The following is a 27370-nucleotide window of genomic DNA, read 5'->3' as shown; positions in this document are numbered from 1 at the left end:
CTACTAGGCCCGGGCCGAGGCCAGCGGCCTTCCGAGGCCCAGATCCGTCGTGCAGCAGCCGACGGTCGATGTCTTCTCCAGCCGTCGTCGAGTGTCGATGGTCGACGTTGGGGTGGGGAAGGATGTCAATAAATAATTTTAAATTGCAATAATTAGCAAAAGTATGGCTAAGGCCAGGGGACTCCGCAAGATGCTTGGATCTTGGGTACAGTGGACGTCACACTAGGGATAGTATTACTGGCACGCCTGTGTCGACGCCCATTTTCGAGTTTCGAAAAACAAACTGTAATACTCCGCAGCTTCCACTAGATGTCGGCCTATGCACAGCATGTGATCTAAGCAGATTCCACAAGCCTCAGAAATATATATACATATATATATATATAAAAAATCACTAACAAAAACATTGTTAAAGGGACGTTATGGTTAAGTTGCACTAGCAAAAACCTAGGAAATTCTATGGAAAAATGTTGTTACAGGGACATTTAACTATAACGTCTCTTTAACAATGTTTATGTTAGTGAATTTCATAGGTTTTTAGTAGGGCACTGTAAGCAGAACGTTGCTTTAGTATAGCGTTTTCTGTAAAGAGGATAGGTATTTCGTACGGCAACATAACCATAACGTCCCGTTAACAACGGTTTGTTACTAATTGCTTGGCTGCCCTCATGATAAACGTGTGGAAAGGGCAAATTGTCTGGTGTATGTATCCATTTGCGCTACCCCTTACTTTTCCGAATAGTGTTGGCGTTATCGTACCAATTATAGATGTACATAGTAAATGTTGTGTAGTGTGGCAGTAGGCTCTCTTTTTGGTTTAACAGGGCATGATAAATCTGTGCCGCACAGTACTGGCCGAGATGAGTACAAATGAGCAATATGGAAGTTTCCTAGGGACACTGCATCTAGTTGGCGTATGTGCAATTACACTGCAAGTATCCGTAGGACTCCATTAGTGGCCGCATGGCCGCATCTTCGAATGCACTTTAGGTAATTTTGGAAGCGCACATGTTTCCATTCCACGCCTACACCCATGCATAGGTCATCCACTGTATGCTGGTAACACCGCCCCTGTCGCCAGCCCTATGGAATCATGCAGTAGGCTACCGCATTTAAAGTACTGCTGCCAAATTCGTGGGTGGCTCTGCAAACCTACCAATGTGTGGCTACAGTACTCCTAACTGTATAACGGCCACTGTTAGAAAAGGAACAGCAACCTGCATTGTGATTTGGCCGTGTTAAATGTCGCATTACTTTAATTTATCTGCTGCTTGCCTTTCCATGACTCGTGAAACAAATACATTGTGTCTGCACTCAGCAGTGTGACGCAAAGTATCAAGAGGTCGCCTGCCAGTCGTACATTTGAAGAAAACATGTAACTGCAGGTGGGACAGTTTGTACTTAGTCTGCAAAATGGTGAAGCTGCTGCACTTTCCTCATGCACATACTAGTGCATGTAAAAGCAAGTAAGGAAACAGCAAAATATGCACAGCACAAACAACCTTGGTGCCGGTTAGAAAAGCGATGTAGCTGCATAGGTCGCACAGAATAAATGGCTTCCTGCTGCACATAATGAAGCTGTTTTTCCCATCCTTGTAAACATTTTTGTATTTCACAGTGTATGTATATCCGTGAATGCTACCCCTAACACTAATGGCGTAGCATAAATTGTTTCTACTGCATGTGACGACAACTGAAAACAAAGCACAAGGGACCAGTGGGCAGGCTACCACCCTTCCAGCAATTATGTAGGGTACTTTCATGAACAGCATTTTACACATGTGCTGGGGGCAACAAGAGGGGCACTCCTGTAGGGCAGCGGAGCTGTAAAACAACCTTTGCAAACCATATGCCGCGCTACGGACCCTTACCTGGAAAAGGGCATTGTACTGTGCATATACTGGAATGCGCTACTGTGCAGAGGGAAGTTACTTGGAAGTGCGTGGGAACGGTCCTTACGGGAGCATTACAATGACTGCCGCCTATGTAGGTGAGGACCACCCAATAATTCCATCTCCCGGCACATCCCCTATAGTATCCAGACAGGTGCTGCCCCTTCTCTGTCAGACTCTTCCTGCCGTTCCTTCTGTGGCGTGTGTGAGAACACCAAATTAAATGAAAATGAACTGTGAAAGGGAAAAAGGTAAATAAAGAAAGCACCTTTCACAGATCAACAACAGAATTGCCAATGCACGCATGCAGGGCGGGATGCGTGGCAGTGTGGTAAAGACTGTAGTACAACCGGTTTCAAAGGGGGTCGCTGTACAAAGAGGTTTTTTTTAGGTGTAGCAGAGCGTATTCAAGAGATCCACAGCAAGTACAAAAAAATGTCACTACTTTCAAGAGGGGCACCAAGCCAATTTAGATCGGGTGTGCAAAAATCTTGATAGCTGGAAAAACGTTATAGCTGGGGAAAAGTATTCGTGCTGTGAAATGTACTAGTCCCATGGGCAAAGGATGCCATTGGCACATGTGGAACAAAGCCACAAATACTCTTCTTTGCAATGTACCGCGCTGTCTGCTTTCACTGACCAAATACAAAATGACGCTGCCAAATCGGTGGATGCATAATGCGATAGAAACGTATGAAAGAGATCTGAAATAAACACATGACCTGGGAAAGTGCCTCCTTCATCACAAATGGCACTTAAGGTTGTGTAACATTCTGCGCCATTTTCCCTGCACAATGAACAGCAATAATATTGGCATGATTGCGTGTCACAAAAGTGTCACAGAGAGAAACCAAAATCTGGCACTTCCTTGTAGCTACTCCATAGCACTACACATGCACATGATAGATTGCAAAATGAGTAGCCAGTGCACAGTGTTTTCCATTCACTTTCACTCAATGTATGTCGGAATCCCCTAAAACCCACACGCTGTGCCTCGTGAAACACAGCCATAACCAAACCCTCTGTATTTCCGTCGACAAATACACTGTGTACCACAATCTGTCCGTACACGCCACACCCACAAAATTTATTGCCCAATCCTTTAGCCTCTGCAGGCCCATTTCTATGGCCGTCATCTGCAAAAGGGGCATATGTAACACGTGGCACCCTGCAACTATCGCAATATTTGCAGACTTTTTCTGCTGGGCGCAGGCAGGAGTGGGGAAATAACTTTCAACCAGGGGAGCAGACGTCGGTAGGTATGGTGGCTCTTAAATTAACCTTTTTCTTTTTTGTAAAGGTGCTTCTGTGGAAACACTTTTTTTACGGTCCTCATACATAAATGTGTTTTTTCAATGTCAGCTCACATTCTTATATTAGGGTCTTCACTGCAGTGTGTAAATTGTAAAACAACATTTAATTGCCACTGTGTGACAAAGACATGCCATTTGCCTTGAAAAGGTTTGTGTATCGCGAACCAATGTTCTCATTCTGACAGGAGAACATCCCAGCAGCACTCAAGAAGTCACAAATGCTTCTGTTGATGAGACCCCTTCCGACCTCTGGCTGGTGACAGGAATCCTTGGAATACTTCCACACTATTCTCGGGGGTATACATGAGAAAAGCACCTTGGCAGTAGAAAAAATGCGCTGCACTGCTTTCATCATAATCTTCAGTTGACTAAACACACGGGAACAATGCATGTAACCCAAAAAGAAGGCTCCAAAGTGCAAAAACACCAAATGTACAGTTGCCAAAGAGGCCACGCGTCGACATTCTAGAAGCAGTCTGCCGAAACAGCACGATTTGACACTACACCACAAAGCGTCCACTCCCTCCAAACCGAAATTGCCAGACAAGTGTTCTTGGAGGGCATACACGCACAAATCTTCCACAAAGCCAGAACCCACAATGAAAACTGTGCATTTTGCCATGTTTGCCAACCGTAGTACACAAAGTAATGGGGAAACTGAATGCCGCCCTTTTCTGTGACGCACACCCAGAGCACCCGATTGGCCAAAATCCATAGTCTATTTTCCATTGGCCACCACGATGAGAAGCGCAAAATGTGCCACATGCTTTTCCCCAATGAGCGCAAGGGCCGTGCCCCGGTGAGGCAGGAGGATTCCTTCTCCCTATTGGGGCTCTTTCCTGGACGTACGCCCTGAGCACCTGATTGGCCAAAGGCCATAGTGCTATTTCCATTGGCCAGCATGCTAAGAAGCGCAGAATGTGGCACGTGCCTTTTTCCAAGTACTGCGCAGGCCGCGCCCCATTAGAGCAGGAGGAGTCCTTCTTATTGGTGCGCTTTCTTGTGACGCACACCCTGAGCACCGCCTGATAGGGCAATCGCTGCATTCCCATTTCCATAGGCCAGCATGGTGAGAAGCACCGAATAGTCCCTCTTCCGATTGGCGCACACCCTAAGCATGTGATTCGACAATCCCCACAGTTCCATTTTCGTGGCTGCCACTCGCAAAATCCCCAGATGTAGCTTTCGGGGTGCGTGCGGGCATGGGGGAATAACTTGCAACCAGGGTAGGGGTAGTTTGTGGTAAGGGGCGACTCTTCAAAGAGCCGTTTTCTTTTTTTTTGTTTAGATGCTTCTACGGAAACACCTTTTTTTCAGTTTTCATTAGCTTTTGTGAGTTCATCTGCTCACATTAGTACAGTAAACTCTTCACCACAGCCTGTAGACGAGCAAGCAAAACTGCATTGCCAATGGGTGACAACAAAATGCCATTTTCTTGGAAGCACTCCGCATTTCCACAACTAATGAGGTAATTGTTGCAGAAGAACATCCATGCTTCTGTTGATGAGACACCTTCCTCGGTCTGGCTCGGAACAACAACCATGAGCAGTAGGCCATACTCTTCGTGGTATTATGGATGAGAAAAGCACCTTGGCAGTGAGAAAAAGCGTCCTCACGACATTCAGCAATCTCCTCAGTCTCCGGAACAAATCTAAGCAAGGCAGGTAAACCATATGCATGCCACCGTAACGGATGACGATGACATCTACTACTGGAAAAGTGGGGAGGTCTTTGCAAAGTGCATGCATATCGGGAAAATTGCACTCATACACAGCATACCACGATGCGTCCACTCCTTCCAAAGAAAAATTGCCATCAAAGTGTCTTTGCAGGGCATAGTTGTGCAGATCTATGACAAAGGGATCACCTACAGTCAACACAATGCGTTTTGCCATGTCAGTCAACCTCAGTACACAGAATATAATGTACAACAGTTACACCTCCCCTTCCTGTTAACCACACCCACACTACCTGATTGGCTAATCCCCACACTGCCATGGCAATTGGGCAAGGTGGTGTAAGCACATTTTGGCACGTGCGCCTCCCAAAGTAACGCAAGGGCCGCACCCCTGAAAAGCTGGAGCAGTCCTCCTTCCCGTTGCAATATGTTCTCTGTAGCTCTACTTCCTTGGGTTACGCGTAAATAGGCACACACGCTTCCACCAGTCGTATCGAAGCCGCCATCATCCAACACTTTCACTCTTGTACAACCCTTGAAATATACCGTTACACATCTACAGTACAAATGCCGTGCCATTCCAAAGCAAGTCCACTACAAAGTTCAATGAAAGTATGCATGATTTCTCCATCCGTGTACATCCACATAGCCACCCTGGATGTGGCACGTGTATTCCTGAAAGTACCGTGTAATGCCCTACCTTTTTGTGATAGTGTGGGGGGGGGATGGGGTGGGGATAAACAATATCAAACTGGGTAGGGGATTCAGTCTTCCAGCGTAGATGTATTAAGGTGTTTTTTGGGGGCTTTTTGTGACGTGCGTGCAAGCCACTTCTTTTTTATTTTCTCTTTATATGCGTTTCTGTTTGCTTCTCGTCACATTTTTACCACATTCTGGTCAATGCTTCTAGCACCGTGTAAAAGAAAACGGCATTGCCAATGGCGCTCAAATAAATGCAATTTCTCCGGAACCACTGCGTATTTTGCGACCTCATTATCTCATAGTGGGTGGAGAACATGCCAGCAGTCTGCATAAACTCACGCATAATTCTGTTTATAGCACACCTTTCGACCTCTGGCTGCAGACAAATTACACTGTCATGAACCCAAACTCCTCTTGGTGTTATGCATGAGTAAACAACCTTCACAGTAGGAAAAATATGCATCACTGCGGTCAGCAACCTCTTCAGGTGACGGTTTAATCGTCCACACGACATGTAACCCAAACGTAGACTTCCATAGTGCAGCACGACAAAGTCAACATTCATGACGGACGCCACATATCTGCAAAGGCAATCCATCCCGCCGAAACTGCACTCCCCCTGACAGGCCCAGATAGCGTCCACTCCTTCCAACCCGAAATTACCAGCAACGCCTCTCTGCACACAACACCTGTGCAGATGGTGCACAAAAGTATCACAGGCGATAAGCACTGTGCGTCTCTCTATCTCGACTACCTTCACAACACAGTATTGGGAGGAAATGGTACAGCCCCTTCATGTGAACCACGCCCTAAACTCCTACTTGCCTATTTCCGACAATTCCATTTCCCTTTCCACCCTGCTCATAATGGCAGGATGTGCTCGTGCGCTTTCCCATCTACGGTGAGGGCCTCGGCACAGTAAAGCTGAGACAATACTTCTTCCCTTTGCACGGTCACTTTTTGCAGCACTCCCCCATTGGGAGCTGTCAAATTTTCAAACATGCATGCAGCCATTACATACAAAACTTCTGCATTGCACACTGTCATTTCTATACACCACTCCATATTTACCGTTAAACACTCTCACTACACGTTCCGTTTCATTGCAAAGCCCCTCCATCGGAAACTTCTGCTAAATAATGCACGATTCCAGCATCCACAAAGATCCTAAGACGCACCCAGCACACCTTTGGCCATGCACCCAACACTGCAGTGTTTTCCACACCCACCACAACACTATACATCCAAGGAAGCGACCCTATGGGAACCTAACATGCACAAACGTAACATATGTAGCGGCACTTCTACCCAACTCCCCCACACCATAATACATCCATTCACGACAACGTGTCACACTTAGCAGAATCCACAAACATTCCACAGCCTGCATCACCCCTACGCACTGCCATTCACAAAGTATTGTACCACTGGCAACCTATGCACAACAGCTGCACAATATTGGGCCTACTTCAATAAATCTGCACACAGCAGATTAACCAACCACATATAAGCTGCCATTCTACCATACCCACATTACGTACACACTGCACCCTGTGGCCACACTGCACAACTTCTCACTGCACCATCTCCTGCGGCACACCAAATACAGTACTGTAATACCCCACCAGGGATGAGATGGTACCATTGCCCTCCCTCACAGGCCTTTCCAGGTGGTACACCGCCTCCGTGGCTCTACCCAGCATTTGTGCAGTGTTCCGTGCGGTGTCCTGCATAGTCTGGCGTGTGAGTTGTGCCTCAGCAAGGTATTGCTGCACCATTGCGTGCATTGCCTGCTGCCGTTCCTCCATTCTGGTGAGGCGCTCCTCAATGTCACATGCATTACGTAGTCCAGGTTGTGGTATGGGTGGTGGGCTCTGAGAGCCCATGGGACTGAATTCAGCACATCCCCATAGCTAGGGTCGCTGGGTATGTCGTGTACACTGCCCTCCACAATGCTGTCGGCTCCAGACCCTTGTGGTAGTGGTGCAGGTTCATTCTGCTGGCTGGGGGCCGGGGGAACCAGGTTCATCCTGCTGGCTGGGGGTCGGGGAAACAGGTTCATCCTGCTGGCTGGGGGCTGCTTGGTAGCAGGTGTCTCCTGCTGGCTGGGCTGCTTGGCAGCAGGTGTCTCCGGCTGGTGGGGCTGCTCGGCAGCATGTGTCTCCGGCTGGCGGGGCTGCTCGGCAGCAAGTGTCTCCTACTGGCGGATGGGGCAGGGCCAAAAGTGTTGTTGCACGATCCGGTCTGGGGGAGGATGTGATCGGATCCTGGATCGAGGTGCTGGTTTCCCTGAGGCAGGGCCGTTCCCTGGTGCCCCTGGATGTGGTTGCCTCTTCCCCGTCATTGTCAGATGTTGTGCCTGTGGGGGGACAGTGAGGCAGGGCATCAGTAATGGGTGTGGATACATCAGACAGACATCAATGCTAGTACTTTCAGATTCATATGCATTACATGGACATAGTGGAGGGCATGGCATGGTGCACACATGCAAGTGTGGGGGATGCAGTGTGGGTGCATGTTTGTTGTGCACCCATGGTGTGCGCAGTGTCTGTTGAGTGGGGTGGTGGTGTTTACCAGTTTGTGTGTTATGGCCATGCCACACGAGCTGTGTGACATATTGTGTTTGATTGTGAAACGTATGTGTTTCACTTGTGACAGCTACCTATGGCTGTTGCTGCGTTGATGGCGATTCAGCGTGATGGAACATGATGGGTGTGACAAGTGTGCCACATATGTAATTGAAGTGTGCATCTAGTCATGACGTGGCTTTAGGCATGTGATATCACGGCGGTGACCACAGCAGTTGGGCATTGTCTGGGTGGTCTGTGACTGTGTGCATGCAGATGCTACTTGCGTGGCCGATACAGGGGACATGTGGGATGTGTCAGTGGTTTGTTTTCGGGTTGCAGGCAAGTACATGCATGTGTGCAACGAGGTTGACGGTGGGTGGAATGGCAGCAGAGATAAGGTTCCACAAACTTGACATGTAGACCTATCCATTTGCATTGGGCATACAAGGTGTGTGATGTGACTTTGGGCTTACAGGGACTCACCGGCATCATCAGATGTCACATCTCCCGCCTCCGCCTCTCCAACTCCCTCTATACACTCCATGTGCAGGATGGTACTGCACGTTTCCTCCCACGCCTGTAGTTTGATGGGGGATGGTGGTCCCCCTCCTGTGGACATGCCCTGGCTGCGCTGTGCGGCAAGGAGGTTGAGGACACGAAGACGTAGGTTGTCCCACCTCTTCTTGTAGTCTTGCACAGTCCGGGGTGCTGTCCGCCCATGCCGAATCTTTACGGGCAACCTCCTCCCATATTGCCTTCTTACGGATTTGCGTTTGGCGCCGCAGATCGGTGTAAAACACTTAATCTGAGTGCTCAACCAGAGTGTCGGCAAGCATGTTGAGTTCCGGTTCACTGAACCTTAGCTTGCAGCGACGGACTACAGGTTGCTTTGCAGACATGTCTCTGGGTGTTGGTAGCTGCTCAGTTTTTCACTCACACTCCTGTGCACGGAGGATTGCAATGGATTGTGTTTTTGTAATGGCCGCCGGTGCCTTTCCTGTTCTGGCGATGATGTTATTTCCAGTAAAGGTAATACCGGTACCGGTAATAACAGTGTCCTCAGAGCCAGAGTCAGAGTCACCAGTAAAGGGGGTTTTGGGGCCGTTACAGGCATGCCGGTGCTACCGTTTCAGGTATTCCAGAATGCGCGTGCACGCTGACTCAGAATCTACCGTTGACTCCAACAACAATGCCACAAAGACACGTAGCACCGGCATGCCGGTAATTTTGTTTTCATACCGGCAAACTCGTAATGAGGCCCATAATGTTGCAAAGCACAGAAAATGTGAGCAAGGATTCAAGATGACAGTGGGCACAGCATGGTTCAGGGCCACCCTGAGTACGATATACAGGGAAGGTCCAGCATGAGAGTTGAGAAGGTGAAGCAACAAAAGTCAATGTGACCACAAGGTCAAAACAAAGCGATGGCAACAGGTCAGTGATGGTGAAACCATAGTGAATCAAGAAAACTCCAATGGTGGTTATGGAGAGGGGGGAGGTGGAAGAAGGGGCAGGGGGAGGCGGAAGGCAGGAAAGGAGAGATCAGGCAAAGCAGGGTGGGGAGGGGCAAAGCAGGATGAGAGGCCAGAGAAGAAAGGGGAGGGGTAAATGGACAAAATCGACATCATGGGGGAACATGGAGGGGGGCAGGAGCAAGCGAGACATCACGGGGTCCAGGGAGGGGGGGCACAGCAGGACCAAAGGGGGGTGGGGGGCACAGCGGGACATCATGGGGGACCAAAGGGGGGTGGGGGCACAGCGGAACAACACAGGGGACCAGAGGGGGGTGGAGGGGCACAGCGGGACATTATGGGTGACAGGACGGGGGGTGGTGGGCATAGCAGGACATCACAGGGGACCAGGAGGGGGTGGGGGGGCACAGCAGGACATCACAGGGGACCAGGGGGCTGGGGGGCACAGCATAAAAATCACAGGGTACCAGAGGGAGGGTGGGGGACACAGCAGGACATCACGTGGGACCAGATGGGGTGGGGGGCACAGCGGGACATCACGGGGGACCTGAGGAGGTGTGGGGGGCACAGCGGGACATCACGGGGGACCCTCCCTCTGGTCCCCCGTGATTTCCTGCTGTGCCCCCCACCCTCCCTCTGGTCCCCCGTGATGTCCTGCTGTGCCCCCCAAACCCCCTCTAGTCCCCCGTGATGTCCCGATGTGCCCCCCCTCTGGTCCCCCGTGATGTCCCGCTGTGACCCCCACCGTGATGTCCCACTGTGCCCCCCAACACCCTCTGTTGGGGGGCACAGTGGGACCAGATGGGGGTGGGGGCATAGCGGGACATCAAGGGGGACCAGAGGTGGTGTGGGGGGCACAGCAGGACATCACGGGGGACCAGAGGAGGGGTAGGGGGCACAGCAGGACAACAATGGGGACACTAGGGGGTGGGGGCACAGCAGGACAACAAAGAGGACCAGAGGGGGTTGGAGGGCACAGCGGGGCATCACGGTGGGGATGGGGGTCACAGCGGGATTTCATGGGGGACCAGAGGGGGGTGGGTGGCACAGCAGGACATCACGGGGGACCAGAGGGGGTGTGGGGGGCACAACGGGACATCACGGGGGACCAGAGGTGGGTGGGGGGCACAGCAGGACAACAAGGGGGACACTAGGGGGTGGGGGCACAGCAGGACAACAAGGTGGACCAGAGGGTGTTGGGGGGCACAGTGGGACATCACGGTGGGGTTCACAGCGGGACATCACAGGGGACCAGAGGGGGGGCACATCGGGACATCACGGGGGACCAGAGGGGGTTTGGGGGGCACAGAAGGACATCACGGGGGACCAGAGGGAGGGTGGGGGGCACAGCAGGAAATCACGGGGGACCAGAGGGAGGGTGCGGGGGCACAGCAGGGCATCACGGGGGACCAGATGGGGTGGGGGCACAGCGGGACATCACAGGGGACCAGGGGAGAGGTGGGTGGCACAGCAGGACATCACAAGGGACCAGAGAGGGGGGTGGGGGGCACAGCGGGAAATCACAGGGTACCAGAGAGGGGGATGGGGGGCACAGCAGGACATCACGGGGGACCAGATGGGGGTGGGTGGCACAGCGGGACATCACGGGGGACGAGAGGGGGGGTGAGGGGCACAGCTGGACATCACGGGGGACCAGAGGGGGGTGGGGGGAACAGCAGGACAACAAGGGGGACACTAGGGGGTGGGGGCACAGCAGGACAACAAGGGGGACCAGAGGGTGTTGGTGGGCACAGTGGGACATCACAGTGGGGGTCACAGCGGGACATCACAGGGGACCAGAGGGGGGCACAGCAGGACATCACGGGGGACGAGAGGAGGTTTGGGGGGCACAGCAGGACATCACGGGGGACCAGAAGGAGGGTGGGGGGCACAGCAGGAAATCACGGGGGACCAGATGGGGTGGGGGCACAGCGGGACATCACAGGGGACAGAGGGGGTTTGGGGGCACAGCAGGACATCACGGGGGACCAGAGATGGGGTGGGGGGCACAGCAGGACAACAAGGGGGGCACTAGGGGGTGGGGGCACAGCAGGACAACAAGGGGGACCAGAGGGTGTTGGGGGGCACAGTGGGACATTACAGTGGGGGTCACTGCGAAACATCACGGGGGACCAGAGGGGGGGCACAGCGAGACATCACGAGGGACCAGAGCAGGGGTGAGGGGCACATCAGACATCACGGGGGACACGAGGGGGGTGGGGTGGTCACAGCAGGACAACAAGGGGGACCAGAAGGGGTTAGGGGACACAGCGGGACATCACGGGGGACCAGGGGGGAGGTGGGTGGCACAGCAGGACATCACAGGGGACCAGAGAGGGGGGTGGGGGGCATAGCAGGAAATCACAGGGTACCAGAGGGAGGATGGGGGGCACAGCAGGACATCATGGGGGACCAGATGGGGGTGGGGGGCACAGCGGTACATCACGGGGGTCCAGGGGGGGAGTGGGGGGCACAGCGGGACATCACAGGGGACCAGAGGCGGGGTGGGGGCACAGCAGGAAATCACGAGGGGACCAGATGGGGGTGGAGGCACAGCGGGACATCACGAGGGACCAGAGGGGGTGTGGTTGGCACAGCAGGACATCACAGGGGACCAGAGGAGGGGTGGGGGTCACAGCAGGACAACAAGGGGGACACTAGGGGGTGGGGGCACAGCAGGACAACAAGGGGGACCAGAGAGGGGTGGAGGGCACAGCGGGGCATCACGGTGGGGATGGGGGTCACAGCGGGACTTCATGGGGGACCAGAGGGGGGTGGGTGGCACAGCGGGACATCACAGGGGACCAGAGAGGGGGGTGGGGGACACAGCAGGAAATCACAGGGTACCAGAGGGAGGGTGGGGGGCACAGCAGGACATCACGGGGCACCAGATGGGGTTGGGGGCACAGCAGGACATCACGGGGGTCCACAGGGTTGTGGGGGGCACAGCGGGACATCACAGGGGACCAGAGGTGGGGTGGGGGGCACAGCAAGAAATCACGGGGGGACCAGAGGGAGGGTGGCGGGCACAGCAGGACATCACGCAGGACCAGATGGGGGTGGGGGCATAGCGGGACATCACGGGGGACCAGAGGGGGTGTGGGGGGCACAGCAGGACATCACGGGGGAACAGAGGAGGGGTGGGGGGCACAGCAGGACAAGGGGGACACTAGGGGGTGGGGGCACAGCAGGACAACAAGGGGGGGCCAGAGGGGGTTGGAGGGCACAGCGGGGCACCACGGTGGGGATGGGTGTCACAGCGGGACTTCATGGGGGACCTGAGGGGGGTGGGTGGCACAGCGGGACATCCCAGGGGACCAGAGGAGGGGTGGGGGGCACAGCGGGACATCACGGGGAACCAGAGGGGGGTGGGGGGCACAGCAGGACAACAAGGGGGACACTAGGTGGTGGGGGCACAGCAGGACAAGGGGGACCAGAGGGTGTTGGGGGGCACAGTGGGACATCACGGTGGAGGTCACAGCGGGACATCATGGGGGACCAGAGGGGGGGCACAGCAGGACATCACGGGGGACCAGAGCAGGGGTGAGGGGCACATCGGGACATCACGGGGGACCTGAGGGGGGTGGGGGGTCACAGCAGGACAACATGGGGGACCGGAAGGAGTTAGGGGACACAGCGGGACATCACAGGGGACCAGGGGGGAGGTGGGCGGCACAGCAAGACATCACAGGGGACCAGAGAGGGGGGTGGGGGGCACAGCAGGAAATCACAGGGTACAAGAGGGAGGGTGGAGGGCACAGCAGGACATCACAGGGGACCAGATGGGTGTGGGGGGCACAGCGGGACATCACAGGGTCCAGAAAGGGTGTGTGGGGCACAGCGGGACATCACCGGTGACCAGAGGAGGTGTGGGGGGCACAGCAGGACATTAAAGGGGTCCAGTAGGGGTGTGGGGGCACAGTCGGACATCACAAGGGACCAGAGGCGGGGTGGGGGGCACAGCAGGAAATCACGGGGGGACCAGAGGGAGGGTGGGGGCACAGCAGGACATCACGTGGGGACCAGATGGGGGTGGGGGCACAGTGGGGCATCACGAGGGACCAGAGGTGGTGTGGGGGGCACAGCAGGACATCACGGGGACCAGAGAAGGGGTGGGGGGCACAGCAGGACAACAAGGGGGACACTAGGGGGTGGGGGAACAGGACAACAAGGGGGACCAGAGGGGGTTGGAGGGCACAGCGGTGCATCACGGTGGGGATGGGGGTCACAGCGGGACTTCATGGGGGACCAGAGGGGGGTGGGTGGCACAGCGGGACATCACGGGGGATCAGAGGGGGGGTGGGGGGCACAGCAGGACAGCACAGGGGCCCAGAGGCGGGTGGGGGGCACAGCAGGACAACAAGGGGGACACTAGGGAGTGGGGGCACAGCAGGACAACAAGGGGGACCAGAGGGTGTTGGGGGCACAGCGGGACATCACGGTGGGGGTCACAGCGGGACATGACAGGTGACCAGAGGGGGGCACAGCGGGACATCACGGGGGACCAGAGCAGGGGTGAGGGGCACATTGGGACATCATGGGGGACCAGAGGTGGGTGGGGGGTCACAGCAGGACAACAAGGGGGACCAGAACAAGTTAGGGGGCACAGCGGGACATCACAGGGCACCAGGGGGGAGGTGGGCGGCACAGCAGGACATCACAGGGGACCAGAGAGGGGGGGGTGGGGGGCACAGCAGGAAATCACAGGGTACCAGAGGGAGGGTGGAGGGCACAGCAGGACATCACGGGGGACCAGATGGGGGTGGGGGGCACAGCGGGACATCACGGAGTCCAGAGGGGAGGTGGGCGGCACAGCAGGACATCACAGGGGACCAGAGAGGGGGGTGGGAGGGCACAGCAGGAAATAACAGGGTACCAGAGGGAGGGTGGAGGGCACAGCAGGACATCACAGGGGACCAGATGGGGGTTGGGGGCACAGCGGGACATCACAGGGTCCAGAGGGAGTGTGGGGGGCACAGCGGGACATCACAGGTGACCAGAGGAGGTGTGGGGGGCACAGCGGGACATCACGGGGGACCAGAGGGGGGTGAGGGGCACAGCTGGACATCACGGGGGACCATAGGGGGGTGGGGGGCACAGCAGGACAACAAGGGGGACACTAGGGGGTGGGGAAACAGCAGGACAACAAGGGGGACCAGAGGGTGTTGGGGGGCACAGTGGGACATCACGGTGGGGGTCACAGCGGGACATCACAGGGGACCAGAGGAGGGGCACAGCGGGACATCACGGGGAACCAGAGGGGGCTTGGGGGGCACAGCAGGACATCACGGGGGACCAGAGGCAGGGTGGGGGGCACAGCAGGAAATCACGGGGGACCAGAGGGAGGGTGCGGGGGCACAGCGGGACATCACGGGGGACCAGATGGGGTGGGGGCACAGCAGGACATCACAGGGGGCAGAGAGGGTGTGGGGGGCACAGCAGGACATGCGTATAGGGAGACAAAGTTGTAAAGCAGGTACTAGAGGTGTGTGGTGTAAACACTCTCAGTAAAACATTAGGAGGGACCAAAAAAGGTTAAAAAAGCCAATAACAAATTTTAATAATCAACAGTCCGTCAAGATTAAAACATCAATTAAATAAATAGATCAAAAATACAGACATTGTCAAGTCCCATGTAGAAAGCAGCAATAGGAAATACATAACAGGCTCTGAAGGCCAGATGAAAGTGGTGTTATATCAAAAATACGACCACTAACGGTACTCTTCAACCTAAATAACAAGGTACCCATCCACATATGGATAAATGTGTCATAAATTATAATCTCTGTTTAAAGTTCAGAGATACGTCTCCTTGAGATGCAATTGAAGATCCACCTGTGTCAATGGGATAAGAAGGAGAATGCTCTCATCTAGATAGTGGCCCACAGAAACATTAGTCACATGAATGGAGGCTGGCAGGCGCCTTATGTGCACAGAGTAGAAAACATGTATAATCTTTTCCGAAATGTCAGTGCTGTGATCAGCGGGTGAATAGTTGAGATTCGAATGCAGGGGGAGTGGAGGATGAAGTGACTCGAGGCTTCCGAGCGAAGCAGTAATTACTCCGTGACAGGAAGGCTGTAGGTTCTCCAGGTTTATTATGCCTTTACCCCTCCTCCACAGAGCCACAGTTAACTTCGGAACCCAAAGATGCCCTTGATGTATCCAGTCAATCCACTCTTGGCCTTCTGCTCAACTCGGTCCGTAGTTAGCTGATCTGTCCAAGTGTTTCTGTGGCTGTCCCGTCAGGCCTTGCGCAGAGGAGAAGCTGACAGATCGGTAACAGATGGAGGAAAATAAGGAGAACGAGCGGCCAGCTGGGCCCGGGAAGGGAGCACCGGGAGACGGGTTAGGTCTGGAGATTCTGCAGATTATCAAAGAATCCCAGCAGCAACATGGTTTACGACATGGGGATTACCAGCGATATCGAGGGTACTGCTCCCGGAGGTTGAGGCGCCTCCGTAAAACGCTCAACTTTAAGATGGGGAACAGGCACAAGTTCACAGGGAAGAAGGTGACCGTGGAACTTCTGACTGACAACAGGTACCTGCTGCTCATCCTCATGGATGTTGAGCGAGCTTGGAGCTACGCCATGCAACTAAAGCAGGAGTCCAACACTGAGCCCCGGAAACGCTTCCACCTTCTATCACGCTTGCGCAAAGCAGTAAAACGAGCAGAGGAGCTAGAGGCACTGTGCGAGAGTGAGCGGGTGGATGCCAAGACTAAGCTGGAGGCACAGGCCTACATGGCATACCACAGAGGGATGCTGCGCTTCGAGCAACAGGACTGGAAGGAAGCCATGGAATCATTCAAGCAGTGCAAGACGATTTACGAGAAGCTTGCCAATGCTTTCACTGAAGAGCAAGCAGTACTGTATTCTCAACGTGCAGAGGAAATCGCACCCAACATGCGTTATTGCGCCTACATGATCGGGGACCAGTGTGCTATTGATGAGTTAATGCAGATGAGACTGAGGTCTGGTGGTACTGAGGGACTTTTGGCTGAAAAACTTGAGTCGCTGATCACCCAGACGCGGGCAAAGCAAGCAGCCACAATGGGTGAAGTGGAGTGGCGAGGCAGGGTTGTGCCAGTCCGAATCGACAAAATCAGGATATTCCTGCTGGGGCTGGCAGATAACGAGGCGGCCATCGCGCAGGCGGAGAGCGAAGAGACCAAAGAGCGTCTGTTCGAGGCATTACTAAGTGAGTGTCGGGACACCATACAAGCCGTCCGTGAGGAGCTAAAAGCAGAGCAGAAGACGCGTGACCAACCCATTGAGGGGGATTCTGGAAGAGTAAGCAACTTGCAGTATCTGCATAGCTACCTGACCTTCATCAAACTCTCAACTGCTATCAAACGCAATGAGAGCATGGCCAAGGCTCTGCAGAAGGCCTTGCTGCAGCAACCACAGTCTGAGGATGATAACAGACGTGCCACGCGACCGCAGGATCTCATCCGTCTGTATGACATCATCCTACAGAATCTGGTGGAGCTTCCACAGCTGCCTGGACTGGAAGATGATAGGAACTTTCAAAATGAGATAAGACTTAAAACACTGGTGTACAAGGCTTACAGGTGTTTCTTCATTGCTCAGTTCTACGTGCTGGTGAAGAAGTGGAGTGAAGCACTCGTCCTGTACGACCGAGTCCTTAAATATGCCAAGGAGGTGCAGACGCAGGCTGGAGTTAACAGCGTCAGTTTAAAGGATCTGCCTGATGTTGGGGAGCTGATCGTGCAGGTGAATGCTGAGAAGTACAACCTTCAAGCTGCTGCCATCTTGGATACAAGCAACTCCTATGAAACTGTTTCTCCCTCCCAAGTTAAGGATGGCAAGCCACTCTCTGAACGCTTGGAAAACTTTGTCCTGGACAGTTCCCTGGTCGGCAAGCAAGCAAACTTGGTGCATTTCCCCCCGGACTTCCAGCCCATCCCCTGCAAGCCTTTATTCTTTGACCTGGCCCTGAACCATGTGGCACTGCCGCCCCTGGAGGACCGAGTTGAGCAGAAGGCCAAGAGTGGATTGACTGGATACATCAAGGGCATCTTTGGGTTCCGAAGTTAACTGTGGCTCTGTGGAGGAGGGGTAAAGGCATAATAAACCTGGAGAACCTACAGCCTTCCTGTCACGGAGTAATTACTGCTTCGCTCGGAAGCCTCGAGTCACTTCATCCTCCACTCCCCCTGCATTCGAATCTCAACTATTCACCCGCTGATCACAGCACTGACATTTCGGAAAAGATTATACATGTTTTCTACTCTGTGCACATAAGGCGCCTGCCAGCCTCCATTCATGTGACTAATGTTTCTGTGGGCCACTATCTAGATGAGAGCATTCTCCTTCTTATCCCATTGACACAGGTGGATCTTCAATTGCATCTCAAGGAGACGTATCTCTGAACTTTAAACAGAGATTATAATTTATGACACATTTATCCATATGTGGATGGGTACCTTGTTATTTAGGTTGAAGAGTACCGTTAGTGGTCGTATTTTTGATATAACACCACTTTCATCTGGCCTTCAGAGCCTGTTATGTATTTCCTATTGCTGCTTTCTACATGGGACTTGACAATGTCTGTATTTTTGATCTATTTATTTAATTGATGTTTTAATCTTGACGGACTGTTGATTATTAAAATTTGTTATTGGCTTTTTTAACCTTTTTTGGTCCCTCCTAATGTTTTACTGAGAGTGTTTACACCACACACCTCTAGTACCTGCTTTACAACTTTGTCTCCCTATACGCATATCACTATCCTCCCGGATATAGACAAAGTATACACTGCTAATTGTGATTAGACAGTAGTATACCGGGTTTCCTCTCCTTGTAAAAAGGGCACAGCAGGACATCACGGGGGACCAAAGGAGGGGTGGGGGGCACAGCAGGACAACAAGGGGGACACTAGGGGGTGGGGGCACAGCAGGACAACAAGGGGGACCAGAGGGTGTTGGGGGGCACAGTGGGACATTACAGTGTGGGTCACAGCGAAACATAACGGGGGACCAGAGGGGGGGCACAGCGGGACATCACGGGGGACCATAGCAGGGGTGAGGGGCACATCGGGACATCACGGGGGACACGAGGGGGGTGGGGTGGTCACAGCAGGACAACAAGGGGGACCAGAAGGGGTTAGGGGGCACAGTGGGACATCACGGGGGACCAGGGGGGAGGTGGGTGGCACAGAAGGACATCACAGGGGACCAGAGAGGGGGGTGGGGGGCACAGCAGGAAATCACAGGGTACCAGAGGGAGGGTGGGGGGCACAGCAGGACATCACGGGGGACCAGATGGGGGTGGGGGGCACATCGGGACATCACGGGGGTCCAGAGGGGGTGTGGGGGGCACAGCGGGACATCACAGGGGACCAGAGGCCGGGTGGGGGGCACAGCAGGAAATCACTGGGGACCAGAGGGAGGGTGGGGGGCACAGCAGGACATCACGGGGGACCAGATGGGGGTGGGGGCACAGCGGGACATCACGGGGGACCAGACGGGGTGCGGGGGGAAAGCAGGACATCACAGGGAACCAGAGGAGGGGTGGGGGGCACAGCAGGACAACAAGGGGGACACTAGGGGGTGGGGGCACAGCAGGACAACAAGGGGGACCAGAGAGGGTTGAAGGGCACAGCGGGGCATCACGGTGGGGATGGGGGTCACAGCGGGACATCACAGAGGACCAGAGAGGGTGGTGGGGGACACAGCAGGAAACCACAGGGTACCAGAGGGAGGGTGGGGGGCACAGCAGGACATCACGGGGGACCAGATGGGGGTGGGGGGCACAGCAGGACATCACAGGGGTCCACAGAGGGTGTGGGGGGCACAGCGGGACATCACAGGGGACGAGAGGCGGGGTAGGGGGCACAGCAGGAAATCACGGGGGGACCAGAGGGAGGGTGGGGGGTACAGCAGGACATCATGTGTGACCAGATGGGGGTGGGGGCATAGCAGGACATCACGGGGGACCAGAGGAGGTGTGGGGGGCACAGCAGGACATCACGGGGGAACAGAGGAGGGGTGGGGGGCACAGCAGGACAACAAGGGGGACACTAGGGGGTGGGGGCACAGCAGGACTAGGGGGTCCAGAGGGTGTTGGGGGGCACAGTGAGACATCACAATGGGGGTCACAGCGGGACATCATGGGGGACCAGAGGGGGGGCACAGCAGGACATCACGGGGGACCAGAGCAGGGGTGAGGGGCACATCAGGACATCACGGGGGACCTGAGGGGGGTGGGGGGTCACAGCAGGACAACAAGGGGGACCGGAAGGAGTTAGGGGGCACAGCAGGACATCACGGGGGACCAGGGGGGAGGTGGGCTGCACAGCAGGACATCACAGGGGACCAGAGAGATGGGTGGGGGGCACAGCAGGAAATCACAGGGTACCAGAGGGAGGGTGGAGGGCACAGCAGGACATCACAGGGGACCAGATCGGTGTGGGGGGCACAGGGGGACATCACGGGGTCCAGAAGGGGTGTGGGGGGCACAGTGGGACATCACGGTGGGGATGGGGGTCACAGCGGGACTTCACGGGGGATCAGAGGAGGTGTGGGGGGCACAGCAGGACATCAAAGGGGTCCAGTATGGGTGTGGGGGGCACAGTCGGACATCACAGGGGACCAGAGGCGAGGTGGGGGGCACAGCAGGAAATCACGGGGGGACCAGAGGGAGGGTGGGGGGCACATCAGGTCATCACGGGGGACCAGATGGGGGTGGGGGCACAGTGGGACATCACGGGGGACCAGAGGGGGTGGGGGAACAGCAGGACAACAAGGGGGACCAGAGGGGGTTTGAGGGCACAGCGGTGCATCACGGTGGGGATGGGGGTCACAGCGGGACTTCATGGGGGACCAGAGGGGGGAGGGTGGCACAGCGGGACATCACGGGGGATCAGAGGGGGCGTGGGGGGTTTGGGGGGCACAGCGGGACATCACAGGGGCCCAGAGGGGGGTGGGGGGCACAGCAGGACAACAAGGACGACACTAGGGGGTGGGGGCACAGCAGGACAAGTGGGACCAGAGGGTGTTGGGGGCACAGCGGGACATCACGGTGGGGGTCACAGCGGGACATCACAGGGGACCAGAGGGGGGCACAGCGGGACATCACAGGGTACCAGAGCAGTGGTGAGGGGCACATCGGGACATCATGGGGGACCAGAGGTGGGTGGGGGGTCACAGCAGGACAACAAGGGGGACCAGAAGGAGTTAGGAGGCACAGCGGGACATCACAGGGGACCAGGGGGGAGGTGGGCGGCACAGCAGGACATCACAGGGGACCAGAGAGGGGGGTGGGGGGCACAGCAGAAAATCACAGGGTACCAGAGGGAGGGTGGAGGGCACAGCAGGACATCACGGGGGACCAGATGGGGGTGGGGGGCACAGCGGGACATCACAGGGTCCAGAGGGGGTGTGGGGGGCACAGCAGGACATCACAGGTGACCAGAGGAGGTATGGGGGGCACAGCAGGACATCACAGGGGACCAGGAGGGGGAAGGGGGGCACAGTGGGACATCACAGGGGACCAGAGGCGGGTTGAAGGGCACAGCGGGAAATCACAGGGGGACCAGAGGGAGGGTGGGGGGCACAGCAGGACATCACAGGGGACCAGATGGGGGTGGGGGCACAGCGGGACATCACTGGGGACCAGGGGTGTGTGGGGGGCACAGCAGGACATCACGGGGGACCAAAGGAGGGGTGGGGGGCACAGCAGGACAACAAGGGGAACACTAGGGGGTGGGGGCACAGCAGGACAACAAGGGGGACCAGAGGGGGTTGGAGGGCACAGTGGGGCATCACAGTGGGGATGGGGGTCACAGCTGGACTTCATGGGGGACCAGAGGCGGGTGGGTGGCACAGCGGGACATCACTGGGGACCAGAGGGGGGTGGGGTCACAGCAGGACAAGGGGGACCAGAAGGGGGTAGGGAGCACAGCGGGACATCACAAGGGACCGGGGGGAGGTGGGTGGCACAGCGGGACATCACGTGGGACTAGAAGGGGGGGTGGGGAGCACAGCGGGACATCACAGGGGACCAGAGGGTGGTGGGGGCACAGCAGGACAACAAGGGGGACCAGACGGGGGTGGGGGGCACAGCAGGGCATCACAGGGGACCGGGGGAGGTGGGTGGCACAATGGGACCTCACGGGGGACCAGAAACGGGTGAGGGGCACAGCGGGACTTCACAGGGGACCAGAGGGGTTTGGGGGCGGGCAGCATCATGGTAGCAGACAGGGGGCAGACATGGGCCTTCGTTGCGGGCCTTTGTTGTTGCGGCCTGCTCCCACCTCCCGATTGCTGCGATTGGCCTTTAGAACCAAGGCAACCAATGGGAGGAGGGAGTGCAAGCAGGTCATGGAAGTCCCAACAATGCCCAAAAATGATGCGGCCATGTTGTAAGGGCCGGAACAAAGAGGCCACAGAAGTTGAATAGTCATGGAAAAACCAGAGAAAACCCATGAGTTGGGTTCAGCACATTTAACAACAGGATGAATCAGTCCTCCCACTGCGTGAGGCGAGGAGCACAAATTGAAATGCTCAGATGTAATGAAGGTGCAGCATGCGCTTTGAAAGCACGAAGTCAATAGGGCTTACCCAGTGCGGTAATCTGCCTCGAACAGGTGGATTCAGCAGTATGAGGGATGGAATCATCAGGGAAGAAATGCTCCGTCTGGCAGAAAGGAAGCAGCAGCTGGATACGGGGAAGGGCCCAGGTAATGACACAATGTCACAACAAAACTGAGGAGCATGCATTGTAAAGTTGAGATTTACTGGAGAATCCTGATAGTCTTTTATGATCCCTGTTTGTTTTTTGCAATAAAACACAGTTGTAATGTACCTTTGGCCAAGCCATCCTTTTATTCTGGGGAAGGGTGTTGGGCCCTTGGAAGTTAGACGGACCCCCAGGTGACCTGGGGCTTACCAGGGAACCATCCCAACAAGTTGGTAGCAGAGTCGATGGTTGGGCTACGTTAGCCCGGCACGAAGCACACTCTCCCGCCGCAGAGCCTGAGGCTGCGGGACGCCTCATGGGATTCGAGACAACGGGGAAAGCATGCCTTGTGTAAAGGCAGTCCAGCAGACCAGAAGAGCGAAGTGTCTGTTTTGGGAGAGGCGTCAGCCGAGCAGCGTCAGCAGACCACAAAGTGTAAGTATTGACCAGGCCACACAGAAACTGGGGGTGTGAGGGTGAAATCGAGTATTGTGGAGTATCATAGAGTATTGTCGAGTATTGTCTAGCATTGTCGAGGTTAGTAGGGACAGGAGCAGAGGTAGATGTGCTTTTCTGTGGTTGGGGCACATTTGGCTTCAAAGTAAAATTTCTGGTGAACAACCTAGACTATTGACTCGAGGGCACGGATGGCAGAAGTTATGTAAATAGTGGAGTTCCTGTGGGTTGGGCGTTTTAGCTTGGGTCATAGATGACGGTATTCCCGTAAGGTTTAGCAAAGGGAGCTGGCCCAGATTGCGGAAGGTGATTTAAATGGTCAAGTCTCGAGGAGGTAGTTATTTGCAAGACGACGCTGCAGGTACAGAATGAACACAAGAAAATAGTGGTATACTCTGCTAGGAGGCAGGAAGACAGCTGTGGGGTTTGTGTTGGAGTTGTGTGTATATTTCGGGCAACAGGGTTCTAGCAAAGTGCGCGTTGTAAGTGCTTCGTAGCACTACCTTGTTTAGCGAAATGGTGACGTCACCCGTAGTTCTGTGCCTAGGTCTTGGAGAGCACAAGATGTTGTGGACACAGTGTTGAGAAACCTAAACTTCGTAGAGGAGGTTGACCAGTGGCGGTGCGAGGAAGGCGCATGCGCAAGAGTTGGGGTGTGCCTGAGGAGCCAGAGAGTTTTGTGAGGGCGGTGTACGAAGCACACCTGACAGGTTGTTGCTAAACCAGAGAAGCTTGAAGTAAATTGAATTGCCACTATATTGTGTTTTTCCCCTAACAGCGGATTATCGAAACCCTCGATTTGAGGTCAAGTAAAAGCAATGTATCAAGGGAAGTGTGGGAGTGACACGCCCCTACAGCACCTGTTTAAGACCCTCCCGCCTTATAAGGATAAGTTTTGTAAATATAGTGTAGTTTGGACTAAAAGCACATAGGGTAATTTGACCAAACCATGGACACCTTGCGGATGTCTCTCCAAGGATGTGCAGCAATCACTACTGACACACTTACAGGGTACCTACACGGGGAAGAAGCTAGCCAGTCGCACTGCAATGTTTGAGCTGTGGTGGATGTTTCAGGAGGGCAAGGGGGACGTGGCATGGCGTCAATGGATGCTGAGCCTGCAGGAGGCGCAGGGGCCTACACCCACACCCTCCACCCACCCCTGCGTGCAAAACCTCTGAGGACACAGACGATCAGCAGGGGATGTGCCCATTACAGGAGCTAAAAGCAGCAGAAGGGTATTCAAACACGATATTCAAGCCACCACCATATACCAAGGAAGAGGGGCAGAAGGGAATGGGGCAATTGATTGGTGAAAAGGGAGCGAGAAGCGAGGCACAGAGGAGCACGAAGGAGGGGCTAGTGGGCATTGCAAAAAAGAAATGGGTAGGTGGACAGATTCTCCTAAAGCTGGAAGGGAAGACAACGGGAGAGGGAGTGGGGGTAACCAAGGAAATAGAGGGCCTAAGGAGAGCAGTGAAGCAAGCGACTGGGCCAAAATAATGGAGGAGACAGGAGGGAGAGGGAAAGAGGAGAGAGACTAGCGAGCGAGCACAGAGAGAGGAAGAGGGAGGAAGAGAAAGAGCAGGAGCAGAGAGGAAGGAGCAAGAAGAGATCGAGAAACGAAGGAAAGCACATGAGAAGGAAAAACGAATGTTAATAGATAGGGAACGAAGAAAGTGGCAGGAAGAGTGAATAGCACAAAAGCACACATGCAAGGAGGAGGAGGAGCATGCAATCAGAGACGTAAAAACACGATGGACAGTGAGCACGAGAAATGACAGAGCAGGAGGGGGCCGACGAGCGGAGCCAGACAGCACAACCACACAGGACAGGAAACAGGCCATAGGTCCTGCAGGGAGGGGACAAGCACGGCTTCTGTGACAGACTTTACTATGAAACCCAACACAGACACCACTTCTAGGAGACTGAGCTTCGTGGATGACTTTTATTGTAATATAGGCTCTGATTCAGACAACGAAGCAAGGGACATTGGCGACCAGGGAAGTGGGCCACTCAAGCCTCAGTCCACAGGGAAAAGTGTGGACAAATGTGTGACATGGGAAAGGGGACCGTTAAAGGGGGATCTAAGAGACAAGGACGAACGAACACAACGGTTGGTGGACGAGTTATGCAACATTGATGGCCTAGTCCCAAACGTTGAGTCTTAGGTTTCACCCAGGATGAAGGAAGGGGGAGACGGCTATAGCGTGTTCCAACACTAGGATCAGAGGGGAGTATTACAGGGATGTGCAATTGACTAGAGGAGCATACGCAGACATTAGGGATACCAACAGGCAGATTAGAATGACTAAAGGAGCGAACAGGGAGGTAGGGTTTACACAGCTGCCCCTACTGGAATAGGGAGGGGGCAACCTCAGTATATACCCATGAAACACATTGACAAGGAGAATGTGAGAATGTCATGACGTGCACGCCATGCATACTGTGGAGGCGATGGAAGAGGGGCTAACTCTGAAGTAGGAGCAGCGGTCTAGTTTTCTGACGCACGCACGGAGGGACGCCTACTTACACACGTCACTCTGTAGCCCCGGTGCGTTGCAACCCTGCTTCCTCTGTGGGTTTACACGCTAGTGTATGACTTCCTTCACATCCCGAAGTAAGATTATGTCCTACTCCGCTTGCAGTTCCCTTCTCTGTTTTCACCCTCCCTCCTTCTCGCTCTCTCCCTTGTTTGTGCTTCCGAGTGTACGAGCCTCGCTCCTGTTGGTTCGGTACAGCCTCATTCTTCCCGTGCTTACCTTCCCGGGGATCGTTGGCTTTGTCCACTTTCTCTGCTTTATCAAGCGGCTCTCAGTCTCCCTATCAGCACTCTGCAATGGAAGCCTTTATTCTGGCTTCCCGTGCACTGTTGGCTTACCTCCTGCTTCAAACCCTTCCTCCTTATCTGGTTCTACATTCCTCGGATTCCGGGAGTGCATTCTGGGACGTGGAGTCCCCTCTTCAAGCAGCATCTTCAAACACCAACTGCACTGGTAACATATCCAGTCCTCCAGGGTTTTTCAGTTACGCTTTTCCCTGGTTGTGGGGCCGGCTCCCTGTGTGTCCCCTTTGCCTAGCATTTTGCTATTTGGCAAGGTGGCCTCCAGTAGAGCTTGTCCTAATCTCCACAAAAACAGTCCGGATACCATCTGGAGAGAAAGAAGAGCGATATCGACCGAGAGTTCATCAGAAGAAGCCAGTACAGGTGAGGAGGTGGAGGAGGTGGGAATTAAAGGCATTGACCTAGACAGAACTTTGCCGTTTCTGAGAGAGAAGTAGGCTGCCTTCGTTAACAGTGGGTACAGGAAAATGGATATATAAAATTGAAAGAATGACCGTGGGACAGAGGCTAGTAGTGGGGGATGTAAATGGACTACTAGTGGCGGTTCTCTGGGAGACCACTCAGGACGTATGGAAAAGGGCGTGGTTCCCAGGAGTGACCATGCAGGACACAGCACATGATGGTTCGCCGTAGTGCTGAGCTGCCATATGGCAAGCTCTAATGATACAATACCCAGTCACGTCAGACATTAGTTCAATTATGGCTCGAAAGATGCGGGAAGATGAAGATCCCTTATATTAATTATATTCCGGCGATTCAAGAGCTTTGGCACCTTGAAACTCGAGAACCGTGGGACAAAACAGTAGATTTATTTTATCATATGTTGTGACAAGGGTTGCCAGTACAGAAGCAGTTTATGAAATTACTAGGCATGGAAGCAAAGCCTTGGCCAGAAGTACGGCTCACGATAGTACACCATTGTAGGCTGCTGCAAGAAAAGATGAACGAGGAAAGAAAGAAAGAGGAAGCGAAGTTAGTGCAGAAGAAACTATCGAAGTATACCTTGGAAGGGCGGTACTAACGAGCGCAGGGGGACATACAACACCACAACAGCAGTACACACCGCCACCCACAGGGGAGGATTCATGGGGTGGGGGAACATGCAGCACGGGTTTCGAGGAAGAGAGGGGCCACCCACGGGACGCGGGTATGGGCTACAGATACATCACAATCAAGAGGGATGTCCAGGAGGTTTCAAGGATATGTGCAGCAGGGCTTTCGGGATTATTCAGGATGTTTCCAAGGGCAAGGGAGGGAGCCACCACAGTGCTGGATGTGTGGGCAGATAGGACACATTTCGAGGGTGTGCAGAAGCAGGGGGATGCATATCAAGGGGAACAGAATGAATATTACACACAGGACCAAGCACAACAACAACAAGGAAAGACACCGAGTGCACACCCACAGGCACACCAGCCCATGGCAGGGACACCACAGATGCAAGCACCTATTCCACAGTATTTGCAATCACCCCAGATAACAGGTAACACAGAGCAGGTACAGAACAGCATACAACCAAACAACGGGAAAGTAGCACGTACCGACGCCATAGCAACAAGCCCCATTATGAACTTGGGAGGGGCACCATGGTGGGGAACAACCCATTTTTAGGGAGTGGGATGTCCTTCTACCCTCAATAGGACAGCCCACAGACTGACTTGATGTGTTCCATCCGGTCGATCACACCCAACCCTGCGTAGGAACCTTCCATAGGGGGTGTCAATAGGTGGCAAGAC

At 54.6% G+C, this 27370-nt stretch overlaps 1 protein-coding gene and 1 pseudogene across 3 annotated transcripts in view; one reads left to right on the top strand and one right to left on the bottom strand.

Annotated features, from left to right (window-relative positions):
• ITGB3BP (integrin subunit beta 3 binding protein) overlaps nt 1-27370 on the bottom strand; it is a 610626-nt gene that overhangs the window by 527674 nt on the left and 55582 nt on the right. The window lies entirely within an intron of this gene.
• LOC138544523 (signal recognition particle subunit SRP68 pseudogene) lies at nt 15854-17739 on the top strand (annotated as a pseudogene).

The sequence above is a fragment of the Ambystoma mexicanum genome, chromosome 1q (genome assembly GCF_040938575.1).
Source record: "Ambystoma mexicanum isolate Mex_15411 chromosome 1q, UKY_AmexF1_1, whole genome shotgun sequence".
Lineage (NCBI taxonomy): Eukaryota > Metazoa > Chordata > Amphibia > Caudata > Ambystomatidae > Ambystoma > Ambystoma mexicanum.
Note: the sequence above shows the minus strand (reverse complement) of the source record. Positions and strands in the feature narration are given on the sequence as shown.